The sequence below is a fragment of the Nicotiana tabacum genome, chromosome 2 (genome assembly GCF_000715075.1).
Source record: "Nicotiana tabacum cultivar K326 chromosome 2, ASM71507v2, whole genome shotgun sequence".
Lineage (NCBI taxonomy): Eukaryota > Viridiplantae > Streptophyta > Magnoliopsida > Solanales > Solanaceae > Nicotiana > Nicotiana tabacum.
The window spans coordinates 122,292,534-122,313,331 of NC_134081.1; the positions used below are offsets into that span (position 1 = coordinate 122,292,534).

Consider the following 20,798-nt stretch of genomic DNA (forward strand, 5'->3'; position numbering starts at 1 on the left):
GTGGAATCATTTAAACACCATTTAGTTCAAAATCCATCTCGGATGCCGAAGGAATATCCTTATCAGAAATATTGTCACTATCCTGGACAATATTTGTCCGGGGGTTAATCTTAACCTTTTCAACAGGTTTAACCTTTTCAACAGGTTTAACCCTTTCAACTGGTTTATCACCTACTTTAGTAGAAATTGTGTGTAGAGATGCAGCATGATTTCTAACTGGTCCATAGACTGGTTCAACAGGAGAAATGTGTTGAATATCAGGCAACAGTCTATGATTGGTAAAAGAATGTCTATTATAATTAGAACTAATAGTAGGCAACATTCTATTATTAGAAAATGACTGTCTACTATAAGTGGAACTATTATCGTCAAACTGAATGCAAATCCTTCCATCCGGATTTTGAGTAATATGAGAATACTCAGTATTACTGACTGCATTAGTTATCTGACTGGGGGATATAACCGAATCCAAAGTCCATGTAGTTGCAAAATTAATTTCCTCCCACTTAATCCATTTTAACATCAGATAAAATCCGTTTTTATCTGATTGTGCGTCAGATAAAATGGTTATCTGACTATTTTTAGCCGTATTTATAACAGATTGTAACCGTTTTTTTCTGATTGTGCGTCAGTTTTTATCAAAAACTTTTGATTGTATAAGTCGTCCTGAAATTTTGAAACACATTTTACTATGGTTAACATTTCATGTGCCACAGTAGCGTATTTTCTGTGGGCTTCAGACCATTTACCAGAGTAGAATCTAATTAGATATTTATGTTTATTATTGGGATTTATCTGTTTCAAAATCCCTCCGTAACCAATATTAGACGCATCAGTCTCTATAATCTTTTGCCATGCAGGATTAGCAAGGGTTAAGCAAGGTAAAGATTTAACACGTTGCTTAATATTTTTGACCAAAGTAGTATGACTATCAGTCCAAGGATTTTTATAATTCTTTTTTAGCCTATCATATAAGGGGGCTAAATCACGCGACAAATCTTTATAAAATGGCGAAATATAATTTAAACTTCCCAAAAATCATTGTAACTGAGTTCTATCAGTAAAAACATCGGGAAATTTTGAAGCAAAATCTATCGATCTTTGAATAGGAGTAATTTTTCCTTGACAAATATAATGTCCTAAGAATCGAATGTTAGTTTGGAATAAACTCATTTTTTGTTTTGAGATAACCAAACCATTTTGTATAACAATTCTTTTGAAAATGTCTAAATGCTTAATATGCATTTCAAGTGTTTTGGAAAATACCAAAATGTCATCGATATAAACAATGATGAAGTCTAGATAGGGGTTGAAAATATCATTCATAATTTTTTGGAATTCTGAAGGGGCATTCTTCAGACCAAAAGGCATAACATTCCATTCATATTGCCCAAATGGAACATTAAAAGCAGTTCTATAAGTATGCTCTTTAAATATTTGAATCTGCCAATATCCAGATTTTAAATCAAAATTTGAAAACATATTGGCATCATATAATCTAGACAATAAATCTCTTTTATTAGGAATAGGATACCTAACCCACTTCAAATATTTATTCAAGGGCTTTTAATTAATGACCAATCTAGGAACACCACGTTCCTTTTCAGCTGCGTTATTAACATAAAAAGCTGTGCAAGACCAAGGAGATTTTGAGGGTTTTATCAAACCCTTTTGTAGCAAGCTATCAATCTCATTTTTGCAAAATCCTACTAATTCTGCGTTCATCTGACAAGGTCGAGATTTAGTAGGAATATCATCCTCAGAGAAATTGTCTTCATATGGAAGAGTGACATATGCTTTTTCCGATTCCAAAAAGCACTAGGATGCTCAGCACAAATATCAATAGTAATCTGTTCAGAAATTAATTTAATTTTTTCCTGTACTTTAGTAGAATTCAAAGTATCAAATATATTCATACTAAATATTTCTAATTGTAAAGAATCAACATGTTTTTGCTTCATATCAATTAAAGCATTAATATCTCTAGTTACTGGATCTGTAAAAAAAGTATAACTTATCTCTTTATCCTTATAAGTAGCAGTAAAACCTTTCGAGTCTATGCTAGTAAAAGGATAAATGGCGTTAATAAACGGTGTTCCAAGTATAATAGGAGGGTATAACTGGTTTTTTGCCAAGAAAACGAAGTGAGGAATACAAACTTTATTCTGATAGATACCCGTATTAGGAAGCTTATACTTTATATCTAAAGCATGCCCGGATGCAGATCTAACCATATGAGTAGGTTTTTGAAAATATTTCGTAGGTATTAAACCTTCTTGAATGCAGCTAACATCTGCTCCACTATCAATCATGACAATGTTTGTAATAGAAAAACTATTATAAATGAGAATAGTACATTTGATATATCATGTTCCTAAAAACATATCATGTTTAGGATTAAAACTAATAGGTTTTTCTTCAATATCAATTTCAGAAATACCTTTATTTTTATCATTAGATTTCTCAGCTGGAGAATTGATTTTCTCAATCTGAGTAATCCTATTATCACAAATCATTTGATTTTGTTTAAGAGATTTGATCTCTCGTTTCAAGTTTTCAACTTCAATTTTTAAATCATCTAAAGAAGAATCTCTTGTTGGAGTTGCATTTTTGTTTAACAGACGGTTATTAACCTCAAGTAAAGAATAAGGTGGAGAATATTCAAATTCTTTTTCAAAAGGTTTTACAAAACTAGAACTTGAATTAGAACTTGAACTAGCAGCCAAATTAATATTTTTTTCACGAAGTTTTTCATCAGTAACTTCTTTTAAAAGTTTTATTATATTATCAAATGTAATAGTTTTCATATTCAAATTTTCAAATTGTGATTGTAATTTATAAAATTCATCATCACAAGCACATGTATCACCTTTGCAAGTTGTACAAGTATTATCAACATTTTTATCACTATCAGATAAATCAAGTAAATCTATTTCAGCTTCGGATTCTGACTCAGAATAATAATCTGATTCTGATCCAGAAGTGTATAACAAACCATAAACCTTATCACGTAACTCATCGTCTAGTCCTAAGGTTTTCAGCTTTTGAAACTTATAATTTGGAGCTATATGACCAAATTTACCACACTTATAATACTTAATGTCGGCTAGATCTCTCTTAGACCTATTTTTGGTAAATCTAGTAGCCTTATGATGGGCTTTCTTAGCTTCTCGTTCTTCTTTAGATCTATATCTAGATCTCTTTCTCCTATAAGGACTGTCTTGGTTTGGGTATCTATGATACTTATGTTTCTTCTTCTTATGAGTAGAAGTCTCGGGTAGACCGAACTGAGTACAAAAATCTCCTAACTGGGATTTTTCCCTAAGCTTATCCATTTTAAGCTGTCTGGACAATCTTAATTCATTGCACAAGTTTAATCCTTCCTGTGTGCAAATTCCTATCAACTTACCATAGGTATAGTCTCTGTATGGAATTTCACCATAATTACCTCTTAGAACCTTCTTAACTCTTTCAGCAAATAAGGAAGGAAGGCCATCTATAAACTTAGCTTTCCAATATTCAATCTTATTCTCTGGTAGTTCCATCACTCTACTCATAAAAGTGTCTTTATACCATCTAAACTCACCTAAGGTCTTAAATCTGCACTGCCAGTACTGTTAGTATTGTTTCATAATAGGAGCGGGTTTTGTATGACTCACCCGGATAATATAATCCATTTATTAAATACCTTTGGAATGTCTTCCACGGCTCTTCTTTTCTCTGAATATCAGAGTTTTCTAAAAGAAATATCATTTCCTTTTTTGACACTTTCTCATATGACTTGATATTATCATTGTCATCTTTTGTGATGGAAGCAAAAGTATCACTTTGCTTGGCAGAAATATCTTTCTGTTTTTTAGCAATCAAATAGGCCTGCAAATGCCCGTATAACGGGCTATCTTCTGGAATATCTTCCAGATGGACAGATGGTTCGATCGATGATTCTTCTCTGAGAGATATCCTCTCATTGGTTAAAGTCTTTCTTCCCATTTGTATAACTGGGGAGTTTGATGTGGATCCGTATGACGATCCTGAAGGTGATGATTTTCCTCTGGATTGTGGGGATGATCTTCCCCAACCTCTACCTCTTCCCCTACCCCAGGGGGGTTCCATCCTGTAAATATTCACGGAATAAGATATCTGGCAGAGAATTATCAATTCCCTTTTTATATTGTATCTCAAAATCAAAAGGGGCTAATTGAGCCTGCCATCTTGCAAATATCATTTTCGAGGCATCATGTTTAAAGTCTTTGTTAAACATATATTTAACAGATTGTGCGTCAGTTTTTATCAAAAACTTTTGATTGTATAAGTCGTCTTGAAATTTTAAAACACATTTTACTATGGTTAACATTTCATGTGCCACAGTAGCGTATTTTCTCTGGGCTTCAGACCATTTACCATAGTAGAATCTGATTAGATATTCATGTTTATTATTGGGATTTATTTGTTTCAAAATCCCTCCGTAACCAATATTAGACGCATCAGTCTCTATAATCTTTTGCCATGCAGGATTAGCAAGGGTTAAGCAAGGTAAAGATTTAACACGTTGCTTAATATTTTTAACCAAAGTAGTATGACTATCAGTCCAAGGATTTTTATAATTCTTTGTTAGCCTATCATATAAAGGGGCTAAATCACGTGACAAGTCTCTATAAAAAGGCGAAATATAATTTAAACTTCCCAAAAATCTTTGTAACTGAGTTCTATCAGTAATAACATCGGGAAATTTTGAAGCAAAATCTATCGATCTTTGAATAGGAGTAATTTTTCCTTAACAAATATAATGTCCTAAGAATCGAATGTTAGTTTGGAATAAACTCATTTTTTGTTTTGAGATAACCAAACCATTTTGTATAACAATTCTTTTGAAAATGTCTAAACGCTTAATATGCATTTCAAGTGTTTTGGAAAATACCAAAATGTCATCGATATAAACAATGATGAAGTCTAGATAGGGGTTGAAAATATCATTCATAATTTTTTGGAATTCTGAAGGGGCATTCTTCAAACCAAAAGGCATAACATTCCATTCATATTGCCCAAATGGAACATTAAAAGCAGTTCTATAAGTATGCTCTTTAAATATTTGAATCTGCCAATATCCAGATTTTAAATCAAATTTTGAAAATATATTGACATCATATAATCTAGACAATAAATCTCTTTTATTAGGAATAGGATACCTAACCCACTTCAAATATTTATTCAAGGGCTTATAATTAATGACTAATCTAGGAACACCACGTTCCTTTTCAGCTGCGTTATTAATATAAAAAGCTGTGCAAGACCAAGGCGATTTTGATGGTTTTATCAAATCCTTTTGTAGCAAGCTATCAATCTCTTTTTTGCAAAATTCTACTAATTCTGCGTTCATCTGACAAGGTCGAGATTTAGTAGGAATATCATCCTCAGAGAAATTGTCTTCATATGGAAGAGTGACAATATGCTTTTTTCGATTCCAAAAAGCACTAGGATGCTCAACACAAATATAAATAGCAATCTTTAGTAGAATTCAAAGTATCAAATATATTCATACTAAACAATTCTAATTGTAAAGAATCAATATGTTTTTGCTTCATATCAATTAAAGCATTAATATCTCTAGTTACTGGATCTGTAACAAAAGTATAACTTATCTCTTTATCCTTATAAGTAGCAGTAAAACCTTTCGAGTCTATGCTAGTAAAAGGATAAATGGCGTTAATAAACGGTGTTCCAAGTATAATAGGAGGGTATAACTGGTTTTTTACTAAGAAAAAGAAGTGAGGAATACAAACTTTATTCTGACAGATACCCGTATTAGGAAGCTTATACTTTATATCTAAAGCATGCCCGGATGCAGATCTAACCATATGAGTAGTTTTTCAAAAATATTTCGTATGTATTAAACCTTCTTGAATGCAGCTAACATCTGCTCCACTATCAATCATGGCAATGTTTGTTATAGAAAAACTATTATCAATGAGAATAGTACATTTGATATACCATTTATGAGTAGTAATAATTTGCATCATTCCTAAAAATATATATCTCGCAATCTATAAGGAGTTGGGCGATGAGAAAAACATGAAAGTTATAGTACTTTGTATCTAGTTTGCAGAACTTTAAACCGTTTGGCAGTTGGAGTTGAGTACAAGAAGTTATGATTGATACACTACAGGCTGTCAAGGAAGAGTTTGATGTTTTCAACATAAGCATGTAATGATCCAAAAGTCCATTTTTAGTTCTAGAGATCGAAATTCGATTTCGAGACTTTCGACATTTTGATAATGAATTATAGGAGTGATCTGGAAAGTTTGGTCTAATTTCATCAAGTCGCGATTGAGTTTTAAGCGCGAAATATGAGTTAATTGTTTAACGAGCGAAATTGGTATCATATTGAGAAAATGAGCTCCGAATTGAGTTTCGATTGAACGAATGGGTTCGTAGTTTTATTTGTGACTCATAGGAACAAGAATCGTCGAATTCCGAGTTCGTATGATGGAGTTAGAGCCTTTTTAGTGAAATAAAACTGCTAGTGTAAATAGTCCTGGTGTGCACCTTTAGCGACTAGATGTGACACTTTTAGCGACGGGATTGGACTTTTAGCGACCGGAATAGTGTTTTTGGGGCAGAAACTTAAGGACCAAAAATGGTCATTTCCTTCATTTCGTTTTGGAGTTTTGGAGCACGGTTCTTGGGAGATTTTGAGGATTTCTTCAAGACTTCAACTTGGGTAAGTGTCCTATATCCAAATGTGATTATATTTCATAAATCCATGGTCATATTCATCATTTATTTCGGATTTAAATGGAAGAAATAAAGATTTTTGCAAAATCTTCCAAAAACGAAAATTTAAGATTTGGAGGTCGAGTTGTTATCGGATTTTGGTAAAATTGGTATGGGTGGACTCGTAATTAAATGGGTTATCGGATTATATAAGTTTCGCCGGATTTTGAGATGTGGGCCCCACAGGCAAATTTTGAACTAATTTCGAATTTTAATGAAAATGTAATATTTTCTTATGAAATTGATTACTATAATTTTTGTTGACTGTATCGAATTAATTATGACTAGATACGAGTCGATCGGAGTCGAAAATTCGAGGAAAAAGCATAATACTTGGTTAAATTGGAGCAAGTCGAGGTAAGTGACTTGTCTAACCTTGTGTGGGGGAAATTTTCCCTAGGATTGATATTGATATGATTATTAAAATGTGTTGAAAGTCGTGTGCACGAGGTGACGAGTGTGTACACGGGCTAAATTGCGAAAGATTATATTTTTAAATTGTGTAGATCACTGTTGCGCATTTATTAAATTATTTTATCTTGTTATATTCTTCATCATTGATCTGAGATATATACTTCAAATTTGTTTGATCTTTTCTTACTAATTGTTTTACTGTTTAGTTGAAACTTGGTTTCTTTTATTCTGTGCATTATTTGAAGGTTGATTTTCTTTAAATTAAATATTATTAATATGAAGTATTTGACATTTTTAAACTTGATATTGAAGCAACGTAGTAAAGATTTTGAAATATTATTTTCCTAAATTATTTACTCCTGAATATTTTTATACTCATTGTGAGGGAGCTGTGAGCTCTTTATTGTGAAAAACTATTATTGATGATTTATTTTGGCATGAGCCGTGAGCTCTTTATTGTGAAAAAAATATTGTTGTTGAATTATTTTGGCAAGTTAAATTATTTGAGCACTTGAGGTGCAAATTGTGATATATTGTGATATTGATACGCATGCGGTGGTATAAGGTCTGGGTGTTGAAACGCATGCGGTGAGATAAGGGTGGCTTGATACGCGTGGCTAGTAGGGGAACTACTAAAAGTCATGCGGTGTGATAAGGGTGGCTAAAACGCGGGATGCTATTTCGGGAAAAAATATTTTCTTTAAATAAATTGTGAAGACTCCCGTGGTGATATAAGGAAATGAGATATTATGAATTTATTTATGATTTGGAACTACGAGGCGGTACCTCAGGAGTGCCCTTGTTGATATTGATTTATGGCCGTAGTTGCCTTTGATTATTGTTGTGATTTTCTTAAAGTTGAAAAGAATTCTGTTTTGTTTCAACGAGGTATTTATTTGCCATTATTTGATGTAATTAAATGTGACATACTACTTGATTCATTTTCATTGTCATTTTATCTTATAATATTATTTAAACATTTTACCATGCCATTATTTATTCTCCAGCAGGGCCTGACCTGACCTCGTCACTACTCTACCGAGGTTAGGCTTGGCACTTACTGGGTACCGCTGTGGTGTACTCATACTACGCTTCTGTACATCTTTTTGTGCAGATCCAGGTACATCTTATCAGACCACGCATCAGTAAACTAGCTATACGAGGAGACTTCGAGGTATATCTGCTAGCGTCCGTGGACTCCGGAGTCCCCTTCTATCTTACTATGTTGTCTTCCTTATTTGCTTTAGAAGCTTGTGACTTATTTCTATCGGGTTTTGGGAGTTAAAATTGTTTGAATTGTAGTTTATTTATTTAAGATATTTATTATTATTCTGCATTGATAGGCTTACCTAGTCTTAGAGACTAGGTGCCATCACGACATCCTACGGAGGGAATTTGGGGTCGTGACAAGTTGGTATCAAAGCACTAGGTTCATATGTGTTATGAGTCACAAGCAGGTTTAGTAGAGTCTTGCGGATCGGTACGGAGACGTCTGTACTTATCTTCGAGAGGCTATGGAACTGTTAGGAAATATTCACTTCTTTTACTCCTTATCGTGCGGCATTGATTTAGCTTAAAATATATATCTTATATTCCTTTGTATCCACTCGTGTATGACATTGCGCACTCGGTATCAGTTGTGCGTCGATGGTTGTAATGCCGTATATGGACTATGAGGGAGTCATAGATGCTCAAACATTGCCTCAACGTGTGGTTCCGACTGAAGATGCGGACGTATTGAGAGATCACCTAGTGAATCATGAGGGGGTGCAACGGACGTTGGCGTCTGGTTGATTTATACAAGCTTTGAAGGTTATTATTGAGGATCATTGGACATTGTGACCTATGACTTCGCGCCGAATGGGGGGAGTCCACTACCAATGGGTGGATTGTGGGGTCATGTATTATATCAATTTTGGCCTGAAATGTATATATGTGGTACTGAAAGGTTCCCTAAAATTTACACATGTTTAAGACCTGAGATTTTGTGGAGGATAAGGTTAGGACTTGCGGTATGTACGCCTCCTTAATAATCCTATACTTCAATATCAAAGGAGTTATAGAAACAACTCTAAATTTGTAGAAGGTCTACTCAGCGTGGACGTCACTGTTGCGGATTTTGGGGTGCTTCGGAGTAAGTACACTTGTTGACGAGAGTCTGGACTATGTGGTTCATGACAAGATTTGTCAGTATGGAGCTCTACTTTTATGATCGTTGTGTATAAATAGGGGTAAGGGTTACCCCAAAGAAGAGTCGAAGAGTATGTTAAGAAATGGGTCAGCTCAACAGTGTTGAGTCAGCATAACAAAAGAAGAAATTTGCCTTGGGAGAGATAATTCACCACCGGTGTTCGTGGTAAGCCTATGAAGGGGGCAGACCAGCCAATGCAACACCGCCCACTTGGCTTAGTTCTTAGAAATGCTTTTGAAAGAGTTTGTTTCCCAGACTCTCCATAATGCGTGGCGCATAGGGTTTGAACGGTTGGGTCATGTCACCATTGACGATGTCAGAATATGCCACCAAGTTTAATAAGTTAGCCCGTCATACTCCTACTTCGCTTCCTACAGCCAGAGGGCGAGTCCACAGACTCATTAACGGACTTAATTATAATCATAAAATTTTGTACGACTCGGGAGCTACAAGCTGATACTTCATTTATGCTAGTTGTACAAATTACCAAGATATTAGAACGTGTTCGGGGTAAGGAAAAAGGAAACTAAGGAGACCAAGACGTCTCGAGGTTCTGGGGGATTCAATGGATTCTACTCTGCAAGTATAAATCATTATGGCGGGGGCTCAGGCAGTCGTCCAACCCAGTCCGCACATCGGATTACTCAGAGTGCTCCAGTAAGTTCTTTTAATGCACCACCGACATGAGTTCCTACAATAGTTATTCCAATTATCTGGCATAGACTCAATATGAGCAGCCTAACCCGCAAAGGGGTTGTTATGAATACGGTGATACTAGGCACATCATGAGAAAATTATCCCAAACTTGGGAGAGACTTATTTCATCAAAGCACTCGGGCTACGTGTTCCATTGTAGTTACTACACCACTCACACGACCAGTTAGGAGTGGAGAAAAGACGGGTAGAAGGCGTCCTAGAGGTGGAGACCCAGCCATTGATATATTTCTTTTATGGTATGGCGGAGGTCGCTACATCAGTTGGTGTCGTTACAGGTACGACCTTGATATTATATAAAGGAATAATTTCCTTAACTTGATTCGGTTTTGAGTATCGAGATGAGTCCTCCTATTGTGCTCCACTTATGAGTGAGCTTCATAATTCTATAATCTACTTATGTGTTTACCCCTGTTGGAAGATTTTATGGAGATAACTACGCCTATTATTTCGTGTTGGTCATAATAAGAGTTGCGAGTCTAAATGTGGCTTTCTGTTACTCATTTCGGTAAATTTTGATGTAAATTCCAAATAATTAATTGCAAATTGTGAATTATATGTCCTAGCGGTGTGGGGTTCATTATGTGTTGTGATTTGGTGTAACCGAAATTATTTAAAAGGAGAAAATGGAAATTTTCAATTGGCACGATGTGCATATTACTTGTGATTCAGAACTGAGGACGAGATCCTCATATTTTTATATAAATTGATATATTTAAACCAGGCTACGAGCTACGGTGGAAGTTATATAAGGACGAGATCCTTGTGAGAAAAATTCTTGTGTTTAAGTTCTCCCTTGTGAAATTAAATTTGTACTATAGTACTAATAGGGAGTCATGCCTGTTAGGCTTATTTGAAAATTCTTATATGAAATTCTCTGTGCATAGTTGTCAAATTCGTGTTGTAATTATTAATTTTTAACCTACGAGGTAGGTGCCCGCCTAGGTGGCATTAAATGTGACTCGTTAATTCGGATAACTAATTATGAGGTCTTCATGCCTCGCATCTAGTTATCAGTATTGTGAAGGTTTGCAACGATTTTTTTGTTAACATGAAGTTAATTGACGATTTTGTAATTGATTATGAACAACTATTAAGACCAGATTGACCCAGAAGGGTGCTCCATTCAGATGGAACAAGGAATGTGAGGAGAGCTTCCAAAATCTCAAGACAGCTTTGACTACAGCCCCAATGTTGGTATTACCTATAGGTTCAGGGTCTTCTACTGTGTATTGTGATGTGTCGCGTATTGGTCTCGGCACAATGTTGATGTAAGACAGTAGGGTCCTACGCGTCCCGACAGTTAAAGGTACATGAGAAGAATTATCTGGTCCATGACCTTGAGTTAGCAGCTATTGTTCATGCCTTGAAGATTTGGCGGCATTATTAGTACGGTGTCCATTGTGAGGTCTACACCGATCACCGAAGTCTATAGCATCTATTTAAACATAATGATCTTAATTTGCGGCAGCAGAGGTGGTTGGAGTTGCTTAAGGATTATGACATCACCATTCTCTATCATCCTGGGAAGGCCAATGCAGTGGCCGATGCCTTGAGTCGTAAGGCGAAGAGTTTGGGCAGCTTAGCATATTTACCGATAGCAAAGAGGCCTTTGGCCTTGGATATTTAGGCCTTGGCCAACCAGTTTGTCAGATTGGATGTTTTCGAGCCGAGTCGAGTTTTGGCTTGTGTGGTTTCTAAGTCTTCTCTTTATGATCGTATCAAGGAGTGTCAGTATGATGACCCCTATTTGCTGGTCCTTAAGGATATAGTTCAACACAGTGATGCCAAAGAAGTCGCAATTGGAGATGACGGTGTATTACGGATGCAGGGCAGGCTATGTGTGCCTAATGTGGACGGCTTACGTGAGTTGATTCTCCAGGAGGCTCACAGTTCGCGGTACTCCATTCATCCAGGTGCTGCGAAGATGTATCAAGACTTGAGACAGCACTATTGGTGGAGGCGGATGAAGAAGGACATGGTGGGGTATGTATCTCGGTGTTTAAATTGTCAACAGGTAAAATATGAGCATCAACGACCGGGTGGATTACTTCAGAAGTTAGAGATTCTAGAATGGAAATGGGAGCGGATCACTATAGATTTCGTTGTTGGGCTCCCACGGACTCAGCGGAAGTTGGACGCAGTTTGGGTGATTGTGGATAGGCTGACCAAATCAGCTCATTTCATTCCTATGATTACTACTTACTCTTCAGAGCAGCTGGCTCAGGTATATATTCGCGAGATTGTTAGACATCACGATGTACCGGTATCTATCATCTCTGATCGGGGTACACAGTTTACCTTACGGTTTTGGAGGGAAGTACAACATGAGTTGGGTACCCGGGTAGAGTTGAGTACAACATTTCACCCTCAGACGGACAGGCAGTCCGAACGCACTATTCAGATACTGGAGGATATGCTTCGTGCGTGTGTGATAGATTTTGGGGGTGCTTGGGATCAGTTCTTACCACTTGCGGAGTTTGCTTACAACAACAGTTACCAGTCAAGCATCCAGATGGCTCCGTATGTGGCCTTGTATGGTAGGCGGTGCCGGTCTCCGGTGGGTTGGTTCGAACCAGGCGAGGCAAGACTTTTGGGTACAGACTTGGTTCAGGATGCCTTGGAAAAGGTTAAGTTGATTCAGGATCGACTTCGTACAGCCCAATCTAGACAGAAGAGTTATGCGGATCGGAAGGTTCATGATGTTGCATTCATGGTTGGTAAACGGGTATTGCTCCGGGTTTCGCCTATGAAGGGTGTGATGAGGTTCGGGAAGAAGGACAAGTTGAGCCCTAGGTATATTGGGCCTTTTGAGATTCTTGAGAGAGTTGGAGAGGTGGCTTACAGACTTGCACTACCACCTAGTCTTTCTGCGGTTCATCCGGTATTCCATGTTTCTATGCTTCGGAAATATCACGGCGATTCGTCTCATGTATTAGACTTCAGTTCGGTTCAGTTGGACAAGGATCTATCTTATGTTGAGGAACCAGTGGATATTTTAGATAGGCAGGTTCGAAAGCTGAGGTCAAAGAACATTGCTTCTGTAAAGGTTCAGTGGAGGGGTCATCCGGTCGAGGAGGCGACTTGGGAGGTCGAGAATGATTTACGCAGCTGTTATCTACACTTATTCACCAACTTAGGTACTTTTTCTAACTCCGTTCGAGGACGAACGTTTGTTTTAGAGGTAAAGATTTTGAAATATTATTTTTCTAAATTATTTACTCCTGAATATTTTTATACTCATTGTGAGGGAGCCGTGAGCTCTTTATCGTGAAAAACTATTATTGATGATTTATTTTGGCATGAGCCGTGAGCTCTTTATTGTGGAAAAATATTGTTGTTGAATTATTTTGGCAAGTTAAATTATTTGAGCACTTGAGGTGCAAATTGTGATATATTATGATATTGATACGCATGCGGTAAGATAAGGGTGGCTTGATACGCGTGGTTAGTAAGGGAACTACTAGAAGTCATGCGGTGTGATAAGGGTGGTTAAAACGCGGGATGCTATTTCGGAAAAAAATATTTTCTTTAAATAAATTGTGAAGGCTCCCGCGGTGATATAAGGAAATGAGATATTGTGAATTTATTTATGATTTGGGACTACGAGGCGGTACCTCGGGAGTGCCCTTGTTGATATTGATTTATGGCCATAGTTGCCTTTGATTATTGTTGTGATTTTCTTAAAGTTGAAAAGAATTCTGTTTTGTTTCAACGAGGTATTTATTTGCCATTATTTGATGTAATTAAATGTGACATACTCCTTGATTCATTTTCATTGTCATTTTATCTTATAATATTGTTTAAACATTTTACCATGCCATTATTTATTCTCCAGCAGGGCCTGACCTGACCTCGTCACTACTCTACCGAGGTTAGGCTTGGCACTTACTGGGTACCGCTGTGGTGTACTCATACTACGCTTCTGTACATCTTTTTGTGCAGATCCAGGTACATCTTATCAGACCACGCATCAGTAAACTAGCTATACGAGGAGACTTTGAGGTATATCTGCCAGCGTCCGTAGACTCCGGAGTCTCCTTCTATCTTACTATGTTGTCTTCCTTATTTGCTTTAGACTCTGATGTATAGAGACATAAAGAATAAATTCTTAGAAGCTTGTGACTTATTTCTACCGGGTTTTGGGAGTTAAAATTGTTTGAATTGTAGTTCATTTATTTAAGATATTTATTATTATTCTGCATTGATAGGCTTACCTAGTCTTAGAGACTAGGTGCCATCACGACATCCTACGGAGGGAATTTGGGGTCGTGACATTAACCCTTTCAACTGGTTTATCACCTACTTTAGTAGAAATTATGTGTAAAGATGCAGCACGATTTCTAGCTGGTCCATAGACTGGTTCAACAGGAGAAATGTGTTGAATATCAGGCAACAGTCTACGTCTAGTAAAGGAATGTCTATTATAATTAGAACTAATAGTAGGCAACAGTCTATTATTTGAAAATGACTGTCTACTATAAGTGAAACTATTATCATCAAACTGAATGCAAATCCTTCCATCTGGATTTTGAGTAATATGAGAATACTCAGTATTGCTGACATCATCAGTTATCTGACTGGGGGATATAACCGAATCCAAAGTTCATGTAGTTGGAAAATTAATTTCCTCCCACTTAATAGGTCTCCTCGTGGTGACCTTAGACTTTGCAAAATTCGTTTCCACTAAAATAGTCTGATCAGATGTATCATATAATTTACATCTGGGGTTTAACGTCGATAGCAATTTGAAATAAATCCTATACGATAAACATATAAGTTCAGAACCAGGCGCATAATTATAACCATGCGTTTTCACATTTAATGTTAATGCATCAAGTATATTAACATCAGATAAAGATAATTGCAGATTGGATTGAGTATTAAAATATACTGGGCCGTAGGCAACAATAGATTCAATAGAACCCATTAGAGACTGTCTAGTTAGAAAGATTTTAAGAGGTAGTTATGGTGAAATTTCATACAGAGACTATACCTATGGTAAGTTGATAGGAATTTGCACACAGGAATGGTTAAACCATTGCAATGAATTAAGATTGTCCAGATAGCTTAAAATGGATAAGCTTAAGGAAAGAAACCAATTAGGATACTTGTATTGAAGAAACCAATTAGGTTAAACCTGTGCAATGAATTAAGATTGTCCAGACAACTTAAAATGGATAAGCTTAAGGAAAGAAACCAATTAGGGGACTTTTGCACCCAGTTCGGTTTACCCGAGACTTCTACTCATAAGAAGAAGAAACATAAGTATCATAGATACCCCAACCAAGACAGTCCTTATAGGAGAAAAAGATCTAGATATAGATCCAAAGAAGAACGAGAAGCTAAAAAAGCCCATCGTAAGGCTACTAGATTTACCAAAAATAGGTCTAAGAGAGACCTAGCTGACATTAAGTGTTATAAGTGTTGTAAATTTGGCCATATAGCTCCGAATTGTAAGCTTCAAAAGCTGAAAACCTTAGGACTAGACGATGAGTTGCGTGATAAGGTTTTCGAGTATATCGAATATACTATGTATATATAGTATAGTGTGTGTATATATATATATCTTAAGATGTATATATAGTATATAAATCGAATATAGCTTATATATCTTAAGATATATATATAGTATAGTATAGTATATATATATATAAGCTTATATATATATATATATATATATATATATATATATATATATATGTCTTATATACTATGTATATATAGTATAGTGTGTGTATATATATATATATCTTAAGATGTATATATAGTATATAAATCGAATATAGCTTATATATCTTAAGATGTATATATAGTATAGTATAGTATATATATAAGCTTATATATATATGTATATCGAGTATATCGAATATACTATGTATATATAGTATAGTGTGTGTATATATATATATATATATATATATATATCTTAAGATGTATATATATACTATAATATACTATATATATACTATAATATATATACATAGTTTATAAGTCATATTCGATAGTATACATCTTAAGATATACTATATATACATCTTACTATATATATATATATATATATATATATATATATATATATGAGCTTAAGTATATACTATACTATATATTCGATATATTCAATATATATACATATCTTAAGATGTATATATAGTAAATCGAATATAGCTTATATATATAAGCTTATATATATATATCGAATATAGCTTATATATCTTAAGATGTATATATATCTTAAGATCTACTATACTATACTATATATATATATATATATCTAGTATATCTAGTATATTATGTATATATAGTATATCTTAAGATGAATATATAGTATATTTTAAGATGTATACTATCGAATATGGCTTATATACTATGTATATATAGTATATAAATCGAATATACCTTATATATCTTTATTACTATTTTTTTCTCTAATTTTTATTTAAAAAAATTAAAAATAAAAAGTATCTGTTGGGCCCGCTTAGGCCCGTTTAGGCCCACTTAGACCCGGGACCGGCCCACTTAACCCGGGACCGTTAGTTCGTGGTCCCGGTCCCGAGCCGGTTCCAGCAATAAGCCCGCGAAGCCCGGGATCATTTAGGACCGGACCGCATAGGACCGGCCCATTTAGGACCGGGCCCGCGAAGCCCACTTAGGACCGGTCCCTCTTGCCACCCTTAATTGGAGGGAAGAGGTGATTGATGTCAAAAGAATTAGAGGGACGGATTTGAAAATTTTGTTTTCAATTAGTTCTTTAGTGGTCATTCTTTTCTATTGCGGGTAAAAAGGTATATTTTCAGGCCAATGCTCATTTGCCGGTACTTTTTTCATTTGCAAGAAAGGTTTAGCTGCAAATAACGTATTGCCACTATATAATTTCCACGAAAAGTTCTTTATACGCGGACCTGGCCTTGCTGCTGCTCTCACACTCCATTCTATTCTTCAATTTGTGGGTCTCTGTGGCTTGATCAAATGCCACCATCTTACCATAATTCATATCAAAATTCAAGGGAGTTGTAGCGGCCTCATTAATAACCAAGGGGCTAAGGCCCTGCACAAACTGGCACACTCTAGCCTCCATTGTGAGCAACATGTAGATGGCATATTTGGACAGGCGCGCGAATATCATATGATACTCCCGCACACTCAATCTACCTTTCTTCAGGCTCTCAAACTCAGCGGCACGGGCAGCCTTAGTCTCGGTAGGTAATAAATGATCAATGAAAGTATCAGCAAACTCACCCCACCTTGCCGGAGGGCTTCCCTCCTCACGGGTGTCCTCCCACTTTTCAAACCAATAATATGCCACCCCTTTCAGGCAGTAGGAGGCCAACACTACTCTCTCCATCTCAGTAGCACACATAACTCGGAGGGTCTTGTGCAACTCGTCAATAAAATCCTGAGGGTCCTCCTCAGGATCAGTACATGTGAACACTAGAGGATCCAACTGGAGAAACCTGTTCACCCTAGAACTAGTGGAATCCCCTGACTGACTAGAAGAAGTGGGTGCAATATTTGATCTCTGGGCCTGGGAAGCCACTATCTGAGTTAACATCTGTATGGCTCCCCTAAGATCCCCATCAGATACACATGGACTGGAAGTTGGGGCTGGAGGTAGAACTGGAATATCAGTTGGAGGGATCGTTGCACCCTCAGTAGGTGCAGGAACTATTGCGGTCTGATCAGGTTAGTGGAATCAGGCAGTGTAGTAGTCGGGGGAATATTCTCACCCGCCGGGTGCTCACTTGCATCATCAAGTAAAGGATCAACTACCACTCCTGGGGTGGCATTGGCTCATTGGCCAGTTCTTGCTTTCTTCCTAGGCGCCATATTATATACTGAAAATTAGAACAATGCACGAGTTAAAGGAGGAACAATCTTACAATCAGTCTTATCGCACGATCTAGAATGTCAAAGAAGGGTATTATTCCTAAATGCCCAAGTAGCCTCTTAATTATAGATGTGGTAGACAACACACCGATAAGAAGGACTCTACTAGACACGGCTTCGAGACATCATAGGACACTTTAAAACCTTAGGCTTTGATACCAAGTTTGTCACACCCCGACCTCGGGGAACGCGACCGACGCTCAACAGAGTTACCCTGATTGAACAAGCGTGCACAGTGTCATCTACCCCACTCGCCCATGAATGAAGAGAAGAGTACATTTTATTAATTAGACAGCAAGAGGTCATGTGAATAACACCAATTCATTTCCATTAGTTACATCATTAACAAGTCTCTAAAACAGTACGTTGCACAATCATAGTTAAAGTGGAACAGATGATACGATTACAACATTTTTAGTTTTAGCCTTCCTAAAAACAAATACAACCCACACTATGTCTACGGAGCCTCTAATAGGAACAAAAGAGTGCTGTGACAGTGCCAGAAATAAGGCCCCGGCTATACCTCAAAACGCTATATACAAAGGATAAAAGATACAGGACCCCAAAATGAAGTGGGGCTCAACAAGTCAGCTGAGGAGACAGTGTGCTGCTATCACTGATAAATACCACCTGCTATCGGACCACCTGCATCCATTAAAGATGCAGCACATTCGGCAAAAGGGACATTAGTACATATGGAATTGTACTAGTATATAAAAATAAACACTCTCTCAATAGAACGAGTAACACCCTCTCAAGAGACTCACACAATATCAAGGTGTCAAGTTAGGGGAAAGGTAAATTTCAAGTAAATTTTATTAATTTAAGTTGGGAGATCTTTAGCACCGATACACCACTGTGTTTTAGCACGGAGTCCGATCTCAGCCCGAATAACTAAGTCGTCTTACCCCAATACATACACTCACAATACCACCATGTGCGCGACATGGCGTTCGATCTCAGCCCTATCGGCTAAGCCGTCTCACCACAATGTCATGTGGGTCGACATTACATCACATCTCGCTAGCAATAATCCCATCCCATTTAAGGGGAAACATCTCGACACACCAATCTCATCCCATATAAGGGGAAACAATCTCATCATATTAGTACGGGGACTTACCCCTCAATCACTCCTACACTGGCGCGTGTAGGTTCAGGGTTAGGTTGTTCCGACCTACTCTTCCTCGATGGATAAATGATACTCCCAAGACATTTATTATAAAAAGGATTTACCACTCATTTCGTAATCTTTTTCATATCATTCATTTCATTGGCACCAAGGGCCATGAAGCAATATCATTCTTGGCACGATGGCCGCACATCATTGGGAAGGAGTTCGTAATTCCAGCTCACTTGAGTATTTTATCAAACACTAGGTATACATTAAGGTTTCCAGGCCTTTCATCCCTCTACCCAATGTTTACACAAATGAGCTCAAATAGTTTCCTACTACCCTTGATGGTACATGCATGTAAAATAAATAACTCCCACACCCAAGAATTGCTTGGCTTATTACCTATTTTCGATAAAATCACGAAATTGAGGGCTAAGAAGTAGAACCTTACCTCATAGTATTCTATAGAAATGATGAAAATGTAAAATAAGTAAATAAAAAGTTAGATAACAGACAAAAGCCAAATGTAAGAAAAGGAAAGCATGAACATGCTTTTTAGATTGATGAAATATAGCTAATTTGCATTCTTACCTACTGACAATGTGGAATTATGATCAAATACAGTAACCCAAAAGACACAAAAGCAGTGCAACAAGAAGAGACAGGTGGGCAATTAGAATAGGAGAAATAGGAAATATCCGAGATTTAGTCACACCTTTAGCGATACTTTTAGCAAATTTTCTAGCTCCTATCAACTCCACCTTGTTTGAACTTGATATTGGATAAATGTTCAACTATCGGACAATATGAGACAGTCAAAGATTTATGAATCATCTGAAATCAACATAAAAAATGGAAGACAAGAGTAAGATATTTTGCAAAAGCATTTCATCGAACACCTTAAATACACGATACATTTCCCACACAATCAGTGTGAAAAGTAAAATAACCATGAAAGCAACTAAAAAGATCATTATATCAAACACGTGAATGCAAAAACGCTGACAGATTCAATCGCCATAGTTGGCTACCCCTCATTAGTGATAATAGGTATATAGATAGGGAAGAGAGAGAAAGAGCGAGGGAGAGATAATGAAGTTACCTAGGATGGTGTCTGGTGATGGTGAGAAAGAGATGAGTTGGGCAGCACGAACGATAAGAGCCCTTACATAGCCTATTTCTGAAACAATTTTGTGATATACAGAGAAGACCTGAAAATGGATTGGAGGTAAGGGTGGCAAGTGGGCCGGTACAGGCCCGGAATCGCGGGCTAAATGGGCCAGGACTGTTTGGCCCGGTTTTAGCGGACTTGGTCCGGTTTCGTGGGCCGGTCCTATGATTTGGGCCCGTCAGGCTCGGGACCGTTTAGTCCGCCAGGGCCCGGGACCGGTCCGGTCCCTTAGCGGGCCAAATAGTAGCACCTTGTTGTGCTCATTCCATAGGGGGGAGGAAGACTAAGAAAGATATTGCCATAATTTTTAATGCTATAATAAAAATATAACGCATTGATTTGAATATCTCTTTACAATATTTTTGTCTTTTTATATATCTTAAGCTATACATATAGTATAATATAGTATAGTATAGTATATAATATACTATATATACAACTTAAGATATATAAGCTATATTCGATACACACACACACACACACACACACACACACACACACACATATATATATATATATATATATATATATAA

The 20,798-nt window shown here is 36.6% G+C and overlaps 1 long non-coding RNA gene and 1 pseudogene across 1 annotated transcript; both read right to left on the reverse strand.

Annotated features, from left to right (window-relative positions):
- Positions 1-10: 10 nt before the first annotated feature.
- LOC142167935 (uncharacterized) overlaps positions 11-20,798 on the reverse strand; it is a 113,183-nt pseudogene continuing 92,395 nt past the window's right edge.
- On the reverse strand, positions 18,321-20,323 carry LOC142168743 (uncharacterized). Its single transcript, XR_012698687.1, has 3 exons — positions 20,197-20,323; positions 19,810-19,928; positions 18,321-18,622 (listed from the first exon to the last, which is right to left on the reverse strand). It is a non-coding gene; the product is annotated as an uncharacterized LOC142168743 (long non-coding RNA).